The sequence below is a fragment of the Anabrus simplex genome, chromosome 7 (assembly GCF_040414725.1).
Source record: "Anabrus simplex isolate iqAnaSimp1 chromosome 7, ASM4041472v1, whole genome shotgun sequence".
NCBI classification, from domain to species: domain Eukaryota; kingdom Metazoa; phylum Arthropoda; class Insecta; order Orthoptera; family Tettigoniidae; genus Anabrus; species Anabrus simplex.
In genome coordinates, this window is record NC_090271.1 from 303,664,364 (window position 1) to 303,687,389 (window position 23,026).

General features: G+C 43.7%; 1 protein-coding gene across 1 annotated transcript in view; it reads right to left on the reverse strand.

Annotated features, from left to right (window-relative positions):
• The window catches only part of LOC136877132 (ABC transporter G family member 23), a 153,524-nt gene extending 131,520 nt beyond the window's left edge, over window positions 1-22,004 (reverse strand). The window contains exon 1 of the mRNA XM_067150943.2: window positions 21,804-22,004. The gene's annotated coding sequence lies outside the window, so the exon portion shown is untranslated. The remainder of the gene's footprint in view (window positions 1-21,803) is intronic.
• Window positions 22,005-23,026: the final 1,022 nt, after the last annotated feature.

The following is a 23,026-nucleotide window of genomic DNA, read 5'->3' on the forward strand; positions in this document are numbered from 1 at the left end:
TGCCATAATATTTTACCAGCAATTTTTCCACATCCTTCATTTTGTTGACGTTCGGTTGACATCCTAAAGAAACTGGGTTAGGTCTGATGTCAGCAATGCTCTTGGATGGTTTATTCAATTCCATACTGTATGCGTGTTCTCCTTTAATGAAGTCTTGCTTGGACTTTGCTCTTGCATTTTATTATCAGAAACGCTTTGCTTCTGCAAATATAAAGCACCAAAGTCAGATTAGGCGGCTTCATTACGTCTCTTACACCGGTCTTCCAGTCTTATATTACAACATCGTTTGCTTTGGCAACTTGCCCACAATATTCAAATATGCTGATATATTCCATGAAGTCAGCAATACCGGTAATGTTTTTCTCTTCTAGGTGCCAAAACGCTCGGTCTGATGGCATGTAAGGATGTCCCGGGTCAGGAAACATAAACTCGACATTTTAAATTGTGTTTCATCTAAAGAAATTTACTATACTCGTATTCCTATAATGATAAGATTTATTCCGTTTGTCGACCTTTTAATGCTACAACATTACGTATGACCACTTTAGAAAGGAAACTCCAGTAATGTAAATGATGAGTTTTTAAACCAAACGAGTGTTGTAGAAGAACAGTTTTGTAATCGAATCGATATTTCAGCATGCCACTAAGGGCGGCAAATGAAAAATTATGTTTTCAATTTTTTCAGAGAATGGGGATATAAACCCTATATGACACAAAAACTGTAGATGATCAGTTTTGAGACTGGACTACTCAAGTGTCTTAACGCAGGTCGTCAGTGCAGTTGGCTGTGCGATTCCATTTCGAGTCTGTAATGCCCGGAAGACGAGCACCAATTGAACAATTAAGCGACCGTGACGGTGTAATGGGACTCCCACGGGGTGGCTGCACGTTCCGCAGAATTGCAGCTCACTTGGAGCGTGACGTGTCAATGGTCCTTCGGTAGTGGAGAAGGGAGACAGAGGGTTCCCATAGCCGCATAGCCCCATCAGTGCCACCAGCATTGGTGCACCACTGGTCGGGCCACCCCGATGACACAACCACCGCACGTGCCATCAGAACCACTGTGGTTCCCGGTATGTCTGCACGAACAATAAACAGTCGATTGTACGAGCTAGGTTTACCTTATCGTGTTCCTCTGTCAGGATTACTTCTGACACCTGCTCACCGTCATGATGCGAGTCCAGATATTCAAGCAAGCTTATGAAGCGGGTGACAAGAATAGTCTGTCCTACACAACGTTTATGTTATGAGTCTTGCATAAACTTTAGGGGTACGACCCGTCAGGACCCCTAGAATTTTTGTTACTCTCGCTACATTACGGAAGAACGGGGTTGAACGACACTTCGTAATAACCAAATTAATAATAATAATAATAATAATAATAATAATAATGCTATTTCCTTTACGTTCCTCTAACTAATTTTACGGTTTTCGGAGACGCCGAGGTGCCGGAATTTAGTCCCACAGGAGTCCTTTTACGTGCTAGTAAATCTACTGACAAAAGGCTGACGTATTTGAGCACCTTCAAATACCATCGGACTGAGCCAGGATCGAACCTGCCAAGTTGGGGTCAGAAGGCCAGCGCCTCAAGAGTGTGAGCCACTCAGCCCGGCAATAACAAATTAGTTTGCAGTGAACCTATTAGTGCATAAAAATCCGGAGTCTAGCATGAACCTCCCCGGTACTGTCGGGAGAGAGTGCCCTGGGGAGGCGAATGCAGAGCGAAGACAGTCGTTCCTGCTTTGGACAAAGTAATAGCTGTGTTCGCGTCTGCAGCCGTGCGAGTGAGCAGAATAATTCATCACGAAATCGCGCACTTGCCATAGCGAACATACACCTGGGGGCCATCACCCTTACCCCTCTAATTACTGTAAAAGTTCTCTGTGTTGCCTCTACTACTCGTATTTTAAATGTGAATTTCTATCTTATCTGACTTGTATTCATATTTTATGATTTTGGAGATAGCACTGCTCTTAAATGGTGTATTTAGGCTTATAGACATTTATAGCAAGATATACTCTGTGGTGTAGTGGTTAGTGTGATTATCTGCCATCCCTGGAGGCTCGGGTTAGATTGCCGGCTCTGCCACGAAATTTGAAAAGTGGTACGGGGGCTGGAACGGGGTCCACTCAGCCTCGGGAGGTCAACTGAGTAGAGGTGGGTTCGATTCCCACCTCAGCCATCCTGGAAGTGGTTTTCCGTTGTTTCCCCACTTCTCCTCCAGGAAAATGCTGGGATAGTACCTAACTTAAGGCCACGGCCGCTTCTTTCCCTCTTCCTTATCTTCCCATCCCGCCAAAAGGCTCCTGTTCAGCATAGCAGGTGAGGCCGACTGGGCGAGTTATTGGTCCTCCTCCACAGTTGTATCCCCCGACCCAGAGTTTGAAGCTCCAGGACACTGCCCTTGAGGCGGTAGAGGTGGGATCCCTCGCTGAGTCCGAGGGAAAAACCGACCCTGGAGGGTAAACATATGAAGGAGAAGAAGAAGAAGTAGAAAATAAGTTACCAGATTTTGAGCGACTACAAAAAGACCTAGACAATGTCGTGAGATGGACAACAAACAAGGAATGATGGTAAGTGGGATGAGAAGTCAGGTTGCGAGTTTCACCAGGAGGAAAATTACTCTCGGTTTTAATTACCATCTTGATGGGGTGATGCTACGTCCTGGGGATCACTGTAAGTATACGGGTGTTAATATAAGGAATGCTCTTCATTGGGGTAATCACATTCACGAGGTTGTAAAGGAAGGATGCATGTCTCTTCACGTGGTTGTGAGAGTATTAAAAGGTAGTAGTAAGGATGTAAGCGAGGGCGTATACGTCTCTGGTAAGAACCTAATTAGAGTATGGTTGCAGGGTTTCTTGATGCGGGAATTGGAAAATATCCTAAGAAAAGCAGCACGATTTGCTCTTGGTGATTTCCTACATTAGAGCATGGTTACAAAAATATTGCAAACTTTGGGCTGGAAAGACTTGGGAACAAGGAGACGAGTTGATCGACTAAGCTGCGAGTAGAGAAATGGCGTGGGAAGACTTTAGTGGAAGAATTAGCTTCACTAGAGCTTTCTAAAGTTGTAAAGATCATAATATGATGATACAAATGGAATTTAAGAGGACAACCTTGGAGCAAATATTGATTTGTAGGACGAGGAATCAGGAATTGGAGTAATTTATGGAGGAAAATGTTCGATAAATTTCCAAGTTCTTTAAAACATTTAAGGAAAGCGAGGTGATGGGGAATATGCCACCTGGGCGACAGCAGGAAATGCAGATCATTTATGACTGATTGGTTGTCAATCCTGTCGTCCGACCATATCTCGACACACTGCAGGAACCAATATTCCAGCGCGAAAACGCGCGTCCTCATATAGGTGAGGCAAGATCGCGTGCTCTACGTGGTGTACACATGCTACCCTGGCCCACTAGATCTCCAGACCTCAGCCCGATTGAGCATGTGTGGAACATGATGAGACGGTGCCAGCTTTGGCAAGAAGTACAGCGGTAGGGATAGGGATAGAGCTATGCAAAACGACGTGTGGACTCGCTCAGTTTCATTTACAGTCTGGGCTCATTCTGAGCTTTCTGCTCGAGCACTCTGTTCACTATTCACTGAGTGTTTTTGGGAGGACCAAACCTGAAAAGGCGCTCAACTTCACTGAACATATGAGTCTACCGATCTGACAACAGTGAGCAGAAACGAGTCTGGACACCTCGAAAACTCGGCTGTTCATTCATTGGTACACTGTTGCCACATGCACTACTTCTCCGAACGTGTTTCCTGTAAAGCCACTTCAGTATAAAACCCGTAACGCACGCAAGTGAAGCAGAAACATAGCAACAGCTCGCAGTTTGAGCACCCATGGAACGAGACTATCATCGAGTTTAGGTTGACTCACACTGCTCGCCGTTCACATATTGCCCATTTCGACTGAACAACAATGAGTCTAGTTCGAGATTGCCCAGACTCGTTAATTTATGAGTCTGTTTCTATTCACTCTGGCAGCAGGATCGGCTCGTTCTGTGAACAAGTGAACTGAGTGGTCGAACTGGAGATGGAATGAGCCCAGAATCGCCCATTGCACGACTGTAGTGTAGGATAGAGACATTCAGCAAGCTACTATAGTCGTCTGACGAGAAGTCCCGTGGATACGGGGTAAACATAGCTACCGCGCATGCGCCTAATCTCAAGTCTCAAGGCCTGACAATAAACATCAGTTCCGTCCGCGGCGACCTTTACGAACTGAAGTGGTGTCGTGAAGTTTCAAAGTGGCAGAGCAATATTGTGCTTTAGTTAAACATTGATAATAAGTGATAAGTACTGCACAATTAACAATTTAATAAGGAATATGCATAAGGTCACATTGTCTGTGAACACTAATGTTTGTAGCTAAGAGTGTAGTATCTGTTACTCGTGCCGTACCTACAAGCTGCCGCAACCTCTCGTCAGATCCCCTATGGTAGGGAGTGGTGGAATGACATCCACGGAATCCCCTGCCTGTCGTAAGAAGTGACTAAAAGAGGTCCGAGGGGCTTTAAATTTGAGAGAGTGGGTTACCTACCACGGGGCCCTTAGCTGAGTCCTAAAATGAAATGGCGTATGGCTTTTAGTGCCGGGAGTGTCCGAGGACATGTTCGGCTCGCCAGATGCAGGTCTTTCGATTTGACACCCGTAGGTGACCTGCGCGTCGTGATGAAGATGAAATGATGATGAAGACAACACATACACCCAGCCCCGTGCCAGAGAAATTAACCAATGATGGTTAAAATTCTCGACCCTGCCGGGAATCGAACCCGGGACCCTTGTGGCCAAAGGCCAGCACGCTAACCATTTAGCTATGGAGCCGGACAGCTGAGTCCTAAAATTGCTTCCACTTACTTGTGCCAGGCTCCTCACTTTTATATATCCTATCCAACCTCCCTTGCTCAACTCTTGTTCTTTTCCAACCCCGACGGTATTAGAGCACTCGAGGCCTACGGAGTCTTTCATTTTCACGCCCTTCGTAGTCCTTGCCTTTCTTTGACCGGTACTTCATTTCTCGCAGTGTCGGATCCCTTCCATTTATCTCTCTGACTGGTGTTAAATAGAGGATGGTTGCCAAGTTGTACTTCTTCTTAAAACAATAATCACCACCACCACCGTCCGGCTCCATGGCTAAATGGTTAGCGTGCTGGCCTTTGGTCACAAGGGTCCCGGGTTCGATTCCCGGCAGGGTCTGGAATTTTAACCTAATTGGTTAATTCCGCCGGCACGGGAGCTGGGTGTATGGGTCGTCTTCATCATCATTTCATCCTCATCACGACGCGCGGGTCGCCTACGGGCGTCAAATCAAAAGACCCCCATCTGGCGAGCCGAACTTGTCCTCGGACACTCCCGGCACTAAAAGCCATACGCCATTTTATTTCATTTCATCACCACCACCACATTCTCGTCAGACGCAGATAGTACATGTCAAAATCGTTTGTGGCGGTTATTCTCATTATTAAGGAACACGTTACAGAGCGAGTTGGCTACGCGGTTTTGGCTCACACATGTGTTAACTTGCATGCGGGGTGCGATAAGGGGGTTTCAGTTCTGACCTGAAAAACAGCGGCAGGGCGGAATGATTTATCCCCCGCCAGTGTAGGTACCAACCGACTTCTTCTGTCTCATCAGGTAAACCCTAGAAATCTATTAGTAAGAGAGTATATTTCGCCCAGGGGCTCCCAGCTTCCTGATCCCTTGGAAAAAAATAAATGTTGCAGCGTTAGACTCTATGGTCTTCCTTCCTGGAACCCAACGAAAATGGAAAGTATGAGAAAACTAGATTTCTAGCGTCGAACAGAACGTATGATAAACAAACATGAATATAAGCATAAACCACATCGTATATACTACCATCCTTTTCAAATTTGCGAAAAGAAATTGATATATGGACCAGTAGCGGCTGGCCCTTAAGGGCTCCCGGACGTTCCCGTCGCTAGAGAACGAAAAGGTTAATTTTCTCTCGACATTTGAAGTCAAGCATTGGACTCGAATAATGCTAAGAACATTACATTTAATTGTAAAACTGTAAATCCTCATCGATAAGGAAGACTGTTCGGCAATATCAAACTCAGGTGACCGACTGACTTTCAGCGCGCAGTTCACTGGTAAATGTTTTCAGGTTGAAGATAAGGCGCGGACTCTCGAGCTTCCGTCCGAGGATATAGTGTGGGTGAGGGAGCTGAGATGTAGGGGGGAAGCACGCAGGTGGACGGTTTCGGAGGGGGTGGGGTGGGAAGATGTTTGCACTTGGGCAGAGTCCGTATCAGTATAGCAGTAAAGATGTCCTCACAAACCCCTATATGAGCAATAGCCAGCCAAATCTCCATGGTCGCATAAAATAAAATGAAATAATAATTTATGACCTTTGCCCTATTATTTCTATTTTAAGAAGAACAATAATAAATAGTTTTATTCAAATGTAACATTTGAGACCAGGAATTTTGATTCAAATCCCGCGTTTTGTAAGGGGTGGCAGCAGTGACAGAAGACTTGAGTGAAGTGGTACTTGTCAGTAGCAAAGTACGAGTTGTGGGGAAAAAGTACTGTGACCCCCCTCCTCTACCGAACTCAAGAGTCCGCCAATGACCAAGGCCAACTAGAACAAGTGCGGCCTTGCAATGACATGGACATACACTACATTCCAATTACTATTAGGTTAGGCTACATTACTAAGATTATAGCTCTATCAAGCGACCATTACTTGTAAGGGTGAACCTTAGGCCCATGATCTTTTAAAAAAAACCTTTCTTATCTTAGTGACTATATGAGGGGCTCACCTCCTGTGTCGATATTTTAAATCTAGCCCATTCGGTTGGTATTTTCTAGGTTTACCAGTATGTAAATTGAGGTTCTCCGGTGTATCTTGTGTTTGTTATAAGTTGGTATCGCCTATCAAACTCAGACTGAAAAGGAGCATGAGCCTGTACATCACAAGAGGGACGAGTTTTCACCTATAGGCCATTATGTCGGATTATGGAGTAGGAGTGATTCATCGGCCGGATGCTTACTTCATTTCGGATCCATATTTGCACATCGTAAACAAAGCCTTTGGCTCATCCATGCGTACTTACAAGCATAGTCATCTAAGAAATAAACACACACACTGCTGACTCTGTAAGTGGAGACCACAGATAGGGCGTCACCGATTTCGTTCAAATATTGGGAGATTAATCTACCTATGTCAAAAATAAACTGATACTTCCGACAGTTTGCTCTATTCACCCTTATTTAACGAGAAAGTGGTCCTTTACATTGTTCAGCCTGCAAACCTGTTTGGCAATTCGCGTATGACTACGTAGCATCGCTAGTCCATTGCTAATTATTTTTCATCTACATCGAATTAAAGTGCCCGCCTGGCGGCCATGATCTTTAAGGCGGTAGGTCTACAGTATATGGTCTGACACCATGGTTAGCTAGTTCAAGTCCCACTGATTGAAAGCAATTTCACCATGAGAATGTTGGACGGCAGAGTAGGTGGTGGCGTACAATACAATTTCTAATCACTAGATTGCGTACTTAAAACCTGGATTCAGATCCAAACCATCGGAATGAGTTGAGAATGTCAGGGCTTTGTCATCTGAGCTATTCAGTCACGTTTCCATCCGTCTCTCCTACGCTATTACAATAAAACTTGCCTTTAGCGGAACCAGTCTGACGAAAAAAATATGTAAATTTTCTTCCTGTCCGCTTCTGTGGTGTAGTGGTTAGTGTGCCACCCCCAGAGGCCCGGGTTCGATTCCCGGCTCTGCCTCGAAATTTAAAATGTAGTACGAGGGCTGGAACTGCGTCCACTCAGCCTCGGGAGGTCAACTTGGTACAGGTGGGTTCGATTCCCACCTCAGCCATCCTCGAAGTGGTTTTCCGTGGTTTCCCACTTCTCCTCCACGCAAATGCCGGGATGGCACCTAATTTAAGGCCACGGCCGCTTCCTTCCCTCTTCCTTGTCTATCCCTTCCAATATTCCCATCCCCCCTCCCACGGCCCCTGTTCAGCATAGCAGGTGAGGCAGCCTGGGCGAGGTACTGGTCATCCTCCCCAGTTGTAACCCCTGACCCAATGTCTCACGCTCCGGGACACTGCCCTTGAGGCGGTAGAGGTGGGATCCCTCGCTGACTCTGAGGGAAAAACCAACCCTGGAGGGTAAACAGAATAATAATAATAATAATAATAATAATAATAATAATAATAATAATAATAATAATAATAAGAAGAAGAAGAAATTTCCTTCCTAAACCTTTTCAGTCCACGTGTATTCCGAATGGATCTAAGATGGCCGAGATAGCATTCGGCGAGAAAATGTCGGTCTCTGTGCTCGATGCTGTAATTCGGATCGCAAAAACAGTGAAAGACGTGTCGCCAAATACGGTATGCCAGTGCTTTCACAAAGCCAAGTTTGTCTCACACCCTGACGAAGGAATAAACTAAAATACTGATGTGTTACAAGAAACTCTTGAACAGCGTAATTATGGTAATGTCAGTCCAGAAGGTTACATGGTCATTGGTCTAGAACAGGGTCTCTCAGAGTGCATGCACCGGTGCATTGCGCGGTGCAAGGTGCATAAAACGACTTCGCTATGTCGACCAGAGTGCAGATCCCGCACTCCTCGATTTTGAGCAATAGCGCTGTTTCTCTCTTTCCCAATGCCTGTCTCGAACGCTCCGCTTGTTTCTCCCTTCCTCATTTGCTGTGCAGCGCTCCAGATCCGATCCGAGTTGAGCCGATCTTAGCCGAGTCGCCCCGAGGCAAAACTCTCGTCTGAACCGAGCCGAGTGGGACTGATGCACGGTGTACCTCGTTTTGCACGCGTGAGATTTTGGCCGTTTGAGGCGCCCTGATCTAGAAGTTGAGACAGAGGCAGCATTAGAAAACATCGAAGAGTTCATAACCCATCTCCTCCGAGAAAAGAAAAGTGAAATTGATAGCGATGAAGATGAGAACGAAGACGATGAAGAAGATGGTTTATGTAACGTCATACCGATATGCCCTATCAGCCGTAAAGAACGTTCAGTCTATTTCGCTTGCGAAAAATTACGCGAAATTGTTCGACATTAATTGCTATGCCTGCATTTTAATTGAGAACCGTGCTACCAGGGATAGTTGTACAATTCTGGATTACTGAAAGAAGTAAATGACAGTACTGTACATTATTACTATTGGTGTTATTTCTATAAAACATGCAATGTGTATACAATAAGTGTATATACTGTGCTACTGTGCACTGTGATTTAGTTCTAAGCACTGGGCGAGTTTGCCATGTGGTCCGGGGCGGGCAGCGGTGAGGTTGCATCCGGGAGATAGTGGGTTCCAACCCCACTGTCGGCAGCACTGAAGATGGTTTTCCGTGGTTTCGCATTTTCACACCGGGCAAATGATGGGGCTGTACCTTACTTAAGTCTACGGCTGCATCCTTCCCACTTATAGCCTTTCCCTATCTCATCGTAGAGATAAGACCTATCTGTGTCGGTGCGACGTAAAACAGATTGGAATTTCCTCTTAAAACAAAAAATCACCTCCACCACCCACGGGGCTCCTAGCTGAGACTGTAATTATTATTCTCGTCCATCTGTGAAGATTGTTTGAGAGGCCTAAGAATTCCTTACTCCTTATTTTTCTTCGCTGACTCTTCAGACGTGCCAGGTTACTTCACATTTCACGTCTTTTAAAAATTAGTGGATTCTTTAGTGAATTTTGTTTGATAAGTTTACAACACTGACTGTAGGTAGTAAGTTTGTTGGCGAGATGACTTTGGCACCTCAGAAAATCGACTATTGCTTACCGAACGATCTGAGAAGTTTAGCAATTGTACTACCTTGAACTATTAAGTGTTGCAAGATAACACCTTACCTTATTGTTCTTCATTCGTCAGTATGTAAAAGCTTCTTACGCGATAATTACACGGGTATTTTTTTTTACCCATTAAGTTGTTACAAATCTGAACATTGCTACGTAACTTAAAATCTCGTTGAGAAAATGAAAACAAAAAGAAAGAAAACTATAGCAGGGTGACCAAAGTCGTAAAATGATCTCACCCTTCATTGTTGAATGGCAGGATGTTATGTTATTTTACGACAGAAAGTTACTCAATCTTGACGCATTCTTGGTGGCCAAGGTTTCCTCTTGTTTACGGCTACCCTTGACCTTACACCGACCTGCCGGACAATAGCCCTCGAAAGCAAGAAAGCTTATAGTATGTCAGATGGAAGTTGTATGAATGGACTGCACGGATAGTCTAATTATTTGAATAACCAACGTTACTGTTATCTGCTGCATATGACTCAGTTCACATATAACTCTATAGACTGCGTGTATAAATAGAATTCCTGACTCAATCCAGTGACATTTTTAGGTGATAGAATAGGTATACGTCAGTCTCGTATTGGTAGATTTACCGGCGTAATATAATTATCTATATATATATCAAATATCATGTTCTGAATGAATGACTGACTGATTCATCATCGCCGAGCCAAAACTACTGGACATACAGAAAATAAATTTGGGGGAGGGGTGTGAATTTTCAAAATAAGTATATCTATATCTCAAAAACTGAACAGTTTAAAGACCTGAAAATTAGTATTTGGAATCTCCTTCAAAATTAAGAAATGCGTATTTTTTCTTTTCGGAAAATCCACTTAAGCGGAGTGAAAAGAAGCGAAAAATGTGGTAAATTTTTAAAATGAGTTATCTCATAAACTTAACATGTTATAGAAGTATAAACTGTTATTTGTAATCTCCTTTAAAAATAAAGAAAAACGTACTTTTTCGGTTTCCTTAAAATTTACTTAAGGGTGCAAAAAGTACTGAAAATGGGGTTGAATCCTGCAATTGGGACAGTTATATCTCAAGAACTGAATATGTTACAGACGTTAAATATTGGTATTTGAAATCTCCTTTAAAAATAAAGAAGCACGCATTTTTTGTTTTCGGAAAAACCCACTTAAGCGGGTGAAAAGAATTGAAAAAGCAGGTGAAATTTTAAAATGAGTATATCTCATCAACTTAGCTAGTTACAGACGTGAAAATTGGTATACGGAATCTCCTTTAAAAATAAAAATACACACATGTTTTGTTTTCGGACAATTGACTTAAGGTGAGGAGTGAAAGCAAGTGAAGGAGGAGTTGAATTTTGTTTATGAGGATACTTATGTCTCAAAAACTAAGATATTACAGACGGGAAAATTAGTATTTGGAATCTCCTTTAACAATTAAGAAACACGTACATTTTGTTTTTGGAAAGTCGTTAAGGGGTGAGGGTGGCAAGAAGTGAAGGAGTTGAATACTTTTTATGGCGATTCATATATCTCAAAAACTGAAGATGTCACAAACGTTAACATTGGTATTTAGGAATATTGTTTAAAAAGAAAGGAACATCTATTATTTTTTTGTTTTCGGAAAAGCCACTTAAAGGGGACGAAAATAAGTGAAGGATGAGTTGAATTCCTTTATAAGGATACTTATACCTCAAAATTTGAAGATGTTACAGACGTGGAAATGGCATTTGGAATCTCCTTTAAAAATAAAGAAACATAACATTTTTTGTTTTCGACTTGAGGAAGGACAGTTTCTCACATGTCGCATGTTCCTGAGTTAGCTCTGGTAGTAGCCTGGTCATTTTAGCCCCAAAAGGCAATGACACAAACGTCGATTACAAAGAGGTTCTGGGTTAAATGAAATACAATTCTCCCCAGTTGTAACCCCCGACCCATTGTAGAGCTCGGTAACTGCAGTCGCTTAAGTGCGGCCAGTATCCAGTAATCGGGAGATAGTGGGTTCCAACCCCACTGTCAGCAGCCCTGAAGATGATTTTCCTTAGTTTATACGTTAGGGATTTTCAGATAATGTCATAGTGCAGTGCCGAGGAACGATTAGTTTTATAAAATTACGAAATGCTCGCGATTGAAGCCGCGGATAACAGCTGGTATCTAATGCATTTATTGATTTATTTTCTTGGTTCTTCTTCTTAATCTGTTTACCCTCCAGCGTCGGTTTTTCCTCGAACACAGTGAGGGATACGACCCTTACCGCCTCAAGGGCAATGTCCTGGAGCGTGAGACTTTGGGTCGGGGGATACAACAGGGGAGAATGACCAGTACCTCGCCCAGGCGGCCTCACCTGATATGCTTTACAGGGGCCTTGTGGGGAGGATGGGAAGATTGGAAGGGATAGACAAGGAAGAGGGAAGGAAGCGGCCGTGGCCTTAAGTTAGGTACCATCTCGGCATTTGCCTGGAGGAGAAGTGGGAAACCATGGAAAACCACTTCGAAAATCGCTGAGGTGGGAATCGAACCCACCTCTACACAGTTGACCTCTCAAGGCTAAGTGAGCCCCGTTCCAGCCCTCGTACCGCTTTTCGAATTTCGTGGAAGATCCGGGAATCGAACCCGCGCCTCCGGGGGAGGCAGCTAATCACGCTAACCACTACACCACAGATGCGGACTTTCATGGTTCTGCTTTTGTTAATTTTCAAAATCAAGTTCTTACATTTTTAAATGTAGTTCTTTAAAAAATTACGATCGAACGACGTGTGATATAAAAGCAATAATGCTGTTAATGAGAGGTAAACATTAGAGTTGTTTCTGAGGAAAAGGGAATCAGTTTCTGAGAAATCAGACTTGAAAATGTAATGCCACTTACAATACTGAACACTACCATGTTTCTTACCACAACGTTTTTTGCTTTGCTCGTGGCTTTACGCTGCCCCGACACAGATAGGTCTTATGGCGACGATGGAATAGGAAAGGCCTAGGAGTTGGTATGAAGCGGCCGTGGCCTTAATTAAGGTACAGCCCCAGCATTAGCCTCGTGTGAAAATTGGAAACCACGCAAAAAATCCCATCTTCAGGGCTGCCGACAGTGGGATTCGAACCCACTATCTCCCGGATGCAAGCTCACAGCTGCGCGCCCCTAATCGCATGGCCAACTCACCCGGTTTACTACAAAGTGATATCCAATGTAGCCAACATATGGAGCAGGATGTTTACTAAGAAGCGGGTACTATATTGTTTTACACTTTATATTTTTCTATCCAAATGAAGTACATTACACATCAGTTGTAACGTCCACCTTCTCAACATAATCTCCTTGTAACTGCATGCATTTTTGACATCGATGTGCCAATCTCTCCAGACCTTCTTGAAACCATTCTTTCGGAGCGCTGCGTACCCATGCCTTGACAGCTGTGTCCAGTTCTGCAAAATCCGCAAAACGGCGACCACGCAGAGGTCGCTTACCAACTGATGGTACTCTTCGACATTTCTTTGGCGGTGGACTACCCCTGTGCTTCCATTGCGTTGATTGTTGTTTCGTTTGCGGCTCACGGTAATGGAGCCATGTCTCATCACCAGTCACAAGCCTAGCCATGAAGTCGGCTGGATCTTGATCATGGCGTTGCAAAAGTTATTTTCACACGTCCACACGCCTCTCCTTTTCGTCTGCAGACAGCAATCTAGGCACTCACGCGGATGACACCTTCCCGTACTGTAAGTGGCTGTGCACGATTCGCTGCAGGGTGTTTTGGCTAATTCCCGTGGCTGCCTCCATTTCCGCAAATGTGATGCATTTGTTTTGGATGGCCTGTTCGACCCGGACAACGTTGGTTGGTGTTGACACTGTCACATTCCTTCCAGAACTGGTTCCCTTGTCCACTGATGTGCGCCCTGTTTTCCAACCTTCCACCCAGTTGTAAACTGTTTTCCGTGAAGGCGTATGTTCTCCACAGACTGCCACCGACCGCCGATGAATTTCTGCAGTGGTCGCGCCTTATTTCCATAGCAACCAAGTCATATAGCGCTGTCCCTGATTGTTGCTTTCCATGTTGTCTGTTCCTACGCTGGTAGTGTTGTTATGAAATGGCTATGACGAGCGCATTCGTTGGCCTTGTGCGTGAGCTGCTACCAAACGGTGGAACAAGACACTAGTTACATGTCACCACCTTCAAAAGTGAAATGTGAACCCTAACCGGACGTACAAAAAATAAAGTGTAAAACATTATAGTACGCCCCCCCTATAAATCAAAACAAATTACCATCTCCTAGAGCATATATTTCTCAAGATATCTAGTCTTCACTGAAGAAATGCTCAGGAAATCTGGAGAAATGACTTGTGCCGTAACATTAAAAAAAATGAATACGTGCAGTCATCTAAAATCAATGAAGCATACTTCAAATTAAAGAGAAAACTACAAATCGTAATTTTTCACAAAGACTTAAAATCGACATTTTTTTTTACCAATAGGGACTATGCAAAGAAGGTAGATTATTAAAATCAATCAAAGGCATTTATGTTGACAACTGGGCTTCAGTGAGAATTGATGGTAGAATGAGTTCTTGGTTCAGGGTACTTCAAGGCTGTAATCTTTCACCTTTGCTATTCATAGTTTACATGGATCATCTGCTGAAAGGCATAAAATGGCAGGGAGGGATTCAGTTAGGTGGAAACGTAGTAAGCAGTTTGGCCTATGCTGACGATTTGGTATTAATGGCAGAATGTACCGAAAGCCTGCAGTCTAATATCTTGGAACTTGAAAATAGGTGCAGTGAGTATGGTATGAAATTAGCCTTTCGAAGACTAAATTGATGGCAGTAGGTAAGAAATTCAACAGAATTGAATGTCAGATTGGTGATACAAAGCTAGAACAGGTCGATAAATTTCAAGTATTTAGGTTGTGTGTTCTCCCAGGATGGTAATATAGTAAGTGAGATTGAATCAAGGTGTAGTAAAGCTAATGCAGTGAGCTCGCAGTTGCGATCAGCAGTATTCTGTAAGAAGGAAGTCAGCTCCCAGACGAAACTATCTTTACATCGGTCTGTTTTCAGACCAACTTTGCTTTACGGAAGCGAAAGCTGGGTGGACTCAGGATATCTTATTCATAAGTTAGAAGTAACAGACATGAAAATAGCGAGAATGATTGCTGGTACAAACAGGTGGGAAGAATGGCAGGAGGGTACTGGGAATGAGGAGATAAAGGCTAATTTAGGAATGAACTCGATGGATGAAGCTGTACGCATAAACCGGCTTCGGTGGTGGGGTCATGTGAGGTGAATGCAGGAGGATAGGTTACCTAGGAGAATAATGGACTCTGTTATGGAGGGTAAGAGAGGTAGAGGGAGACCAGGACAAAGATGGTTAGACTCAGTTTCTAACGATTTAAAGATAAGAGGTACAGAACTAAATGAGGCCATAGCACTAGTTGCAAATAGAGGATAGTGGCGACGCTTAGTAAATTCACAGAGGCTTGCAGACTGAACGCTGAAAGGCATAACAGTCTATAACGATAATGTATGTATGTAGAAACTTTTGTACGGCTCTTATGAAATAAACTACTAAAGATAAAATGATGGTGCTATAATAACGGCAGTGAGCACGTATAGCCAGTTCAGTTTGCAGTCAATAGCGGTAGTTACAATTCTGTAGGCGAAAAAAGTTGAAGTGAATGAGTTTTCTTTCGAGCAACCTAAGCGGATTTTGAAGTGGTTTTGGGAATGTGAGAACATGATTGGAGCGCATAATTCCGATACTGCTCCGTCACGTGTAACAATTACTACTGGGTAATCTAAAGACGGGCGAGTGGAAAACGGATGAAAGTGTGGAGGGAATGGTGCAGGTGGTGGTTATTTAGAACATTTGTAACTTTAAGGCCTGCGGCATACAAAAACGTTCAAGAGTATCAATATTAATTCGGGACACTTTGTATGATACTTTATTTTTGATTAGCGTATCATGGAAGCCACATCTGCTGAGTGTTAGTGCGCTACCTTGAGTTCGAGGGCACCCGGTTTCGATTCCCAGCCAGGCTGTGGGATTGTAATCGTGGATGGTTAATTTCAATGTCTCGGAGATTGAGTGTCAGTACAGTTTATGCGTATCCCTGCAACTTAACCACCCCCATCAACTGCGCTAGTACCCAACACAACAGATGTACCCTGCCCTTGATGGATGTTCCGACTAACAAGAAAACTCCGCGAACTTCTCGATTCAGATTGCTGTGAAACTTAGTAATAATGATGCATGCATTGAAGTAAAGGTAACATCCGCGAAGTAATTTATTTCACAGTTCTTTCTATCTCAAGTTATTGAAGGGCAAACTCTCCACTTGTCCCAGTAGTTAGCTTGCATCTGGGAGATAGTGGGTTCGAATCGCACTGTCGGCAGAAGGTGGTTTCCCATTTTCACACCAGGCAAATCCTGGGGCTGTACCTTAATTAAGGTCATGGCCGCTTCCTTCCCACTCCTAGCCCTTTCCTCTCCCATCGTCACCATAAGTCATAACTGTGTTGGTGCGACGTAAAGCCACTAGCAAAACTTTCCCAGTAGTTAAGCAACCTGGAGGCACCGGTTGGTAAAATCTAAGAAATAAATTATATTTTAAACGATATATATCGGAACATCCATTCGTTTAAATTACCTGTCAAACGGAAATTTAATTTAATTTGGACGCTTCATGATAACGAAACCTTCATGAAAAAATTGTCATCATGAAAATGCTCTGTCTTCATTTAAAATCAGTAGTCTCCATCCAAATATTCTGTTGGTCGGCAGGGTAGCAGAGGAGGTGGTATACAATATCTAATCAATCGATTGCGTGCCGAAAGCATGGATTCAATTACAAACCCCTCCACAGTGATGATGTGGAGTGAGGGGATATGACGCTGTTGATGGCGATTTGTCCGTTGGATGGGGACGTTAAGCCTTGAGCAGACTCCTTAGTGTTATTCAACAAGAGTAAGCTATGAGCCGATACCAGGATTCACCCTCTCTCTACCTCATGACTGTCATCATACCAAAAAAAGAAACAGACGCGCGGGTTGTCCATGGGCGTTAAATAGACCTGTACCGGGCGAGCTGAACTTGTCCTCGGACACTCTCGGCACTAAACGCCATTTCATTTCATTTCATTTCATTTCATTTCATTATTATTATTATTATTATTATTATTATTATTATTATTATTATTATTCCAGGGACCATTTTGATCTGTCTTCTTTCTTTCTTTCTTAATCTGTTTACCCTCCAGGGTCGGTTTTCCCTCGGACTCGGCGAGTGATCCCACCTCTACTACCTTAACGGCAGTGTCCTGGAGGGCGAGACTTTAGGTTGGGGGATACAACTAGGGAGGATGACCAGTACCTCGTCCAGCCGGCGTCACCTGCTATGCTGAACAGGGGCCTTGTGAAGGGATGGAAAGACTGGAAAGGATAGGCAAGGAAGAGGGAAGGAAGCGGCCATGGCCTTAAGTTAGGTACTACCCCGGCACTTGCCTGGAGGAGAAGTGGGAAAGCACGGAAAACCACTTATAGGACGGCTGAGGTGGGAATCGAACCCACTTCTACTCAGTTGAGCCCCCTGAGGCTGAGTAGACACCGTTCCAACCCTCGGACCATTTTTCAAATTTTGTGACAGAGCCGGGAATCGAACCCGGACCTCCGGGTGAGGCAGCTAATCACACTAACCACTAAACCACAGAGGCGGACTTCTTGATACGTAAGGAGTTTAATAATAATAATAATAATAATAATAATAATAATAATAATAATAATAATAATAATAATAATAAGTTACAGGAATATGCTGGGAAGAACACTTGAAGCAAAAACAATCATAAAATGTCTGGCATTTGTAGATGGCATAGCCATACTCAGCAATAATACACAGGAGGCAAAGGAAGCACTGTAGCGCTTGCATGAAATAGCTGCCAAAACACGTCTACAGATATCTTACGAGCAGACCCAATACGTGGAACGACAGAACAACAATCTGCACACGATGCCTACTGTATATGGATCCGTAAAAAGAGTCGACCATTTTTAATATTTTTAATATTAGACGAATACATACAAATAGGAGGATTATTTTTGCTATTTGCTTTACGTCGCACCGACGCAGATAGGTCTTATGGCGACGATTGGACAGGAAAGGTCTAGGAGCGGGAAGGAAGCGGCCGTGGCCTTAATTAAGGTACAGCCCCATTTGCCTGATATAAAAATGGGAAACCACGGAAAACCATCTTCAGGGCAGCCGACAGTGGGGTTCGAACCTACTATCTCCCGAATACTGGATATTGGCCGCACTTAAGCGACTGCAGCTATCGAGTTCGGTCAGATAGGTCTTATGGCGACGATGGGATAGGAAAGGCCTAGGAATGGGAAGGAAGCGGCCGTGGCCTTAATTAATGTGCAGCCCCAGCATTTGCCTGGTGTGAAAATGGGAAACCACGGAAAACCATCTTCAGAGCTGCCGACAGTGGGGTTCGAACACACTACCTTTCGATTACTGGATACTGGCCACACTAATAGGCTGTTTTCATATGTAGGACTGTGCTGCAGCTATCGAACTCGGTAATAGGAGAATGAAACAAGGCGTCTAACAAAGAATGAACGGAAAAACTCGAGAAAGCATACAAACTCACATAGTCACATTATAATGAGAAAAGCATATCAAGACAGGCCAAACTTAGATACAAAAAAACAGTCGTATTACCAGAAGCATTGTATGCGTCAGAAACGACCACAATTGGAGCATCAGGCATCATAGAGACAGAAAAAGTAGAACGTACAATTCTTAGAAAGATATTTGGACCAATACACAGAGATGATGGTTGAAACGACCTACCGAAGAGCTGTACCATCACACTGACAGACTCACAGACAAGATCAGGAAACGCAGACTAACTTTCTATGGGCACATACAGAGATTGTACAACAACAGACTTACAAAGAAAATCTTTGATGTAGTAAACAGTTCAAGCAAGAAAACAAATTGGTATCATGAAATAGAGGAAGACTTAAGACAGGTGGGGATCGACAGGCAAATGATAGGAGACAGAAAAGAATTCAGAAACAAAATTAGGAATACAAAATTTGTGGTAAATGAGAAGAAGACAGGAACATTGTGGACAGAACAAAGGAAAGAGAAGCACAGCCAAAGGATAAAGAGATTTTGGGAAGAGAAGAAGAAGAAGAAGGGAAAGAAGTGAAAATTGTGTCATCACGAGATATTCGAGTTCAAACACTGTCCATCAGGACAAAAGTGATATGAATGAAAAATAATACCTTCTATTTTTTAAGTAATCGGCGCGAAGTCTGGTTAACACGCTCCTTCCACGGAACCAAGCTCTGCATTTCGGAAACGTGTAGTTTTCTTTGGTTTCCTATTTTCACTTCCAGGAAAATGCCGGAACAGTTCCTATTCATAGGCTAGAGCTAATTCCTTCCACTTGACATTCACCATCATTCATTTCATCTTCATAAGCTACTCAACTAACGTTGGCGACAGGAAGGGCTTCCGGCCGTTAAAAATCGTGGCATATAAATACACTTCATCCCTGATCCGTATCAGGAAAGGGAGCTAAATGATAGATACAGATATAGATACAGAATAATTATAACAATAATAATAATAATAATAATAATAATAATAATAATAATAATAATAATAATAATGATGTCCTTATGTTAAGCCATATTCCCGGAGGCAAACTGGACCCTCAAATAGCACCACTGTAAGCTATGTAGTTATATGGAAACACCAAAAACCGATGGAGGTGCCAAAATGAGGAGTACAAGACATGATGAGGAGTGATGTAGTTTCCCATTGCTTTCCTCAGTTGCTCAGAAAAAGCTATTGTAAAACGACGAACCCTATGAGTTGCACCTTCCATGATATCCAGATATGCTAACAGTGCACCGAATGGCAAAACGCCATACTTTCAGAGCCGAAAATGAGACAGACTTCGGTGCAAGGTACATTCTACTCTCGTCTGTGTCAAAGTAATGCACCCATGAAGAAACAATAACTAAACCAAACCCCATGGCGCAATATCCCCGAAGGACCATGGACTACCAAGGCGACCGCTGCTCGGCCCGAAGATCTGCAGTTTACGAGGTGTCGTGTGGTCAGCACGACGGATCCTCTCGGCCGTTATTGTTGGCTTTCTAGACCGGGGCCGCTATCTCACCGTAAGATAGCTCCCCATGTAGGCTGAGTGGACTTCGAACCAGCCCTCAGATACAGGTAAAAATCCCTGACCTGGCCGGGAATCGAACCCGGAGCCGCCGGGTAAGAGGCAGACACACTACCCCTACACCACGGGGCCGGCAGAAACAATAACATGCGGAGCAATGGAAGATCTAATGCTATTGGTGTTAGGTCTCGCTCACTAGTCTTACGCTTTCTGGATACACCGCAGTGCCGGAATGTTGGCCCGCACGACACGAGGCTGGACTATTTTCAATCAATCAATCAATCAATCAATCAATCAATCAATCAATCAATCAATCAATCAATCAATCAATCAATCAATCAATCAATCAATCAATCAATCAATCAATCAATCAATCAATCAATCAATCAATCAATCAATCAATCAATCAATCAATCAATCAATCAATTATTGTTTACATTTAGGGTTATCGCTAAGGTGACCGATTCCCTGTCAAATGATACCTAGGCTTCTTAAATAATGGCAAAGAATTTGGAAATTTATCCAACATCTGTCTTAGTAAATAATTCCAATCCCTAACTCCTCCTCCTATAGCCTAAAGAAATATTTGTCTTAATTTGTCCTCTTGAATTCCATCTTTATCTTCATATTATGATCTCTCCTACTTTTAAAATCTCCATTCAACCTAATTCGTCTATTAATATCATTTTCCACGCGGTCTCTCTTAGCACCGAGGTTACTTTTACTGTACACTATATTAATAATAATAATGTTACTGATTTAACGCTCCACTAAATACTTTTACAGTTTTCGGAAACGCCGAGGTGCACGAATTTTGTCCCGCAGGAGTTGTTTTACGTGCCAGTAAATATACCGACACGAGGCTGACGTATCTGAGCGCCTTCAAATACCATTGGACTGGGCTGCTCAGCCCGGCGTAAAATCTACTACTGACTTCATGGCCTGCACGGAGGTAGCTAATTATAATGACTCAAAAGTGGAACTGGAGGCAAATACGAACTGTCGAGACTGACACAGTAGCTACAGTCGCTTAAGTGCGGCCAGTGTCTAGTATTCGTGAGATAGTGGGTTCGAACCCCACTGTCGGCAGCCCTGAAAATGGTTTCCGTGATTTCCCATTTTCACACCGGGCAAATGCTGGTGTTGTACTTTAATTAAGTTAACGGCCTCTTTCTTCCCACTTCTAGGCCTTTCCCGTCTCATCGGCGGTATAAGACCTATCTGTGTCGGTGCGACGTAGAGTAACTTGTAAAAAGGAAAAAACTAGAGAGATCGGCTGGACAAAAGCAACCGAGCACTCGGCCTGCTGGATGTTAGAACCTAGGGGCTCTATTTAGACACTCATGTAAACTATATTCATAAATTCAAGAGTCGAACGCGGCTTAGGTTCTATATAACAGTAATCAGAGAGAAAATATGGAAGGGATCCGACTCTTCGAAAAATGAAGGTATTGGCCAAAGAAAGACAAGGGCCACGAAGGGCGTGAAAATGAAAGACTCCCTAGGCCTTAAGTACTCTAATACCGTCGGGGTCGGAAAAGAACAAGAGTTGATCAAGAGAGGTCGGATAGGATAGATGAAATTTAGGATCCTGGCAGAAGTGGAAGCAATGCGAGGACTCACCTGAGGGCCTCGTGGTCACCAACACACGCTCCCAAGTTGAGAACACTGTGGCCCCTATTAGTCGCCTCTTACGACAGGCAGGGGATACCGTGGGCGTGATTCTACCGCCTCCACCCACAGGGGGCTTATAATGTCAACCTCTAGAAACTATGCTGCAAAACTTGGTTACAAAGAAAAAGAGGAATGATATAGACTTACGGCAGTTGCAGTGGTTCGTGGTATTGTTAGAAGCACTATAAGCCCATCACACGCATAGTTCCCAAGTGATCACCGCTGATAATAACAGTACTCGGGTAACGGTCCACAAACACACGCAAGTAATACAGTAAGTGCTATTTGTGCAAGGAACACTAGCCGAGAGGTGAGAGTGAAAGAGGAGGAGAGAAACCACACTGTCCCACCGCGATCTTCAAGCACAACTACTTTCCAATGTAAGTGAGCGATGTATTGCACGGAGAGTAGAGTGGGGGGCAACTTTCTTTAGTGCCTCGTGCCTCCACTCAAAGGAAATTTCCCTCCACAATGAAAAATCCAATAATACTAGTGTGTAGGGAGGGATTATATTCTCTCTCGCCTCTATCAGGCGTCCGGATACTTGGTGACCAAGGGGTCTGAGCTGAGTCTGGCATTGGTGCAATGTTGGCCTGGATGCGAAGATCACAGGTTCAAACCCAGCAGAGGTAGTTGATGAGTTGAAGTACAGAGAGGAGGTGCAGTCGACACTCCATGTCATACGATGTCGGAACATTTGGTGTTTATCCGGCAAAATTAATTAAAAACTCAGCTGTAGATCGCCCAATAGAAATTCCGTTGACTCTGCCATCTGGTTGAGGAAAACGGAACGTTCAAATTGACGAGTAGGCAGCCTAATTAGCGTAAATCCCTGCAGACAGTAGTTGAGGCCACACAGCTTTTATTGGTTATTACCAGAGTTCTCACTTTCGTCATTCGTATAAAGCTTCCTCGGCCACTTCCTCCGATCCTCGGTACCAGTTTGTGCCTGAGCTGAGTAGATCAGACGCTACAAGCGATGCCCGTCTGAGCTCAAGTTGACGGGTTCGAACCCTGGTATGTAAAGGTGCTCAAATACAGTCTCATGTCGGTAGATTTACCGGTACGTAAAATAACTCCTGCGGGACAAAATTCCGGAAGCTCGGCGTCAATGAGAGCCGTAAAAATAGTTAGTGGGACGTTAAACTAATAACATTCTTCTATTTTTTATTCCGCCGATCTTCCCCACTCCTTGGTGGGGTCAGTGAACTTGGGCCTGTTTTACTGCCGGATGCCCTTGCCAACGCTATGCCTATGTGGAGGGGTATATTCTCTATTGTGTGTTTCTGTGGTGGTCGGTAATGTGTGTTGTGTTTATATGAAGAGGAGGATAGCCTTATTAACACAAACAGCCAGTCCCCGAGTCAGAA